Source organism: Pipistrellus kuhlii, unplaced genomic scaffold (genome assembly GCF_014108245.1).
Source record: "Pipistrellus kuhlii isolate mPipKuh1 unplaced genomic scaffold, mPipKuh1.p scaffold_m20_p_19, whole genome shotgun sequence".
In the NCBI taxonomy this organism is placed as follows: domain Eukaryota; kingdom Metazoa; phylum Chordata; class Mammalia; order Chiroptera; family Vespertilionidae; genus Pipistrellus; species Pipistrellus kuhlii.
In genome coordinates, this window is record NW_023425504.1 from 9,286,539 (window position 1) to 9,288,739 (window position 2,201).

Sequence of the window (2,201 nt, forward strand, 5' to 3'; positions counted from 1 at the left end):
GATATCTGTAATTCTTTCAATAATAAAGATAATTTTTTAAATAGACAAACAACAAAACAAAAAAGAAACTCAAATGAAAAGGAAATAATGCATACAGCAAAAATAACTTTATTTATTTATAATTTTTTAAAATATATTTTATTGATTTTTTACAGAGAGGAAGAGAGAGGGATAGAGAGCTAGAAACATTGATGACAGAGAAACATCAACCAGCTGCCTCTTGCACACCCCCTACCGGGGATGTGCCCGAAACCCAGGTACATGCCCTTGACCGGAATCGAACCTGGGACTTTTCAGTCCGCAGACCAACGCTCTACCACTGAGCCAAACCGGTTTCGGCAGCAAAAATAACTTTAGATAAACCAACAATATTCTCAGAGAGTTAAGATAACATACACTTATCAACAAGGGGGGGGGGGCGCGGGAAGGAGCGTTCAAAACAAGAAAAGGCTTCTGGGAAGATGGTGGCATAGGTAAATGCTGTAATTGCATCCTCCGACAACTACATCATAAATACAATCTAACTATAGAACAACCATCATTCAGAACCATCTGAAATCTAGCTGAATAGAAGTCCTACAACCAGAGATTTAAAGAAGTAGCTGCATGAAGACTGGTAGGAGGGTCAGAGACACAGAATGGGCTAATTCCACACCTACATGTGGCAGCTAAAACTAAGGACGGATATCCTGGCTGTGAAGGTGTCCCAGCCCCACACCAGACCCCCATCTGCCCAGGGTTTCAGTGCCAAGAAGAGAAATCCTCATAACTTCTGGTTGTAAAAATCAGTGGGAATTGAGGCTGAATGACTCAGAGGCTGCTGGAGTCCCAGGCAGTTTCTCTCAACGGTCCTACATATGGACTTACTCTTTCTGAGCTCCAAAGCTGTGATAGCAGCTCAAAAGGCACTGGGGACATATGGGGAGGAACTGAAGTGTCTGGCACCAACATGAGAGCTAAGGGGGCAGCTTTCTCCCAGAAGTGCTGGCAGACCCCTTGTTGAGTCCTCCCCCACAGAACCAGCAGGTGTGAAACATACCTGAGTCTCTATCAAACTGGCTACCACTGTTTGTCTCATGCTGGTGATTTCTTAAGACCATACCCCACCAAATTTAGGGCCCACCTAAGGTGATTCCAGTGGCTTTCCATGAGAATGACCTGTCTTGGCTCATGCTCCAAATGTTCCTAAAATCTTTCAAATAAGCATCATCTGGCCTTGGCATGCCCCGTACCTCCTGCCAAGTGGCTCCCAACTGAGCACTAGTGGTAGCTGAACTTGGTTTGCAGCTTGGCCTCTCTTGGCATCTCCAAGCCGAACATAAGAAGCAGTCATCTGCAGATGACTTTGTAGCTCATGACAGCTGACACAAGGCAGAACAGGTGGTGGAAGACCTTAGCCTGCATCTCTTGGTAGGCCCCAGTGGGCAGCTTCAGACCATATCAAAGCATCTCAACAAATGACACACTCAAGGTGCAGACTCAGCGGGCACCAGAATAAGTCTTGTTCCATGGGATGGGCCCCATGCAAAGCTAATTTCCCACAGTGGTTACAACTATTTCTTATAGCTGATCAGCCTGGAGATAAATCACTCTCATGGACATGCCAGCAGCAACCAAGGCTCAACTACAACAGGAGGATGTACACAGCCCATATGGGGGAGACACACCTAGAGTGCCTAGCTCCCGTGAACAAGGAGGCTGTGTCACTGGACCCTATAGGACACCTGATACATTAGGCCACTCTACCAAGCCCAGGAAATGTAGCAGCTCTACCTAATACATAGAAACAAACACAGGGAGGCTGCCAAAATGAAGGGGGGAAAAACATGTCCCAAATGAAAGAACAGAACAAAACTCCAGAAAAACATGGAGACATTCATTCTACTAGATGCAGTGTTCAGTTCAAAACACTAGTTATAAGGATGCTCAATGAATGTAGCTAAAGTAGATGAACTTAGAGAACTTCAGCAGAGATAGGAAATGTAAAAATGGAGATAGAAAACATTAAAATAGGCCAGTCACAAATAAAGAAGATAATAACTGAAATAAGAATACAGTGGAACCTCAGTTCTTTAACTTAATTTGTTCTGGAAGGCTGTTTGAAAATGAGTCATTTTTTCCCATTAGAAATAATGTAAATTTAATTAATCCATTCTAGGTCCCCAAATGATTCCCTGTTTTAACCTTTCTTATATATAGTA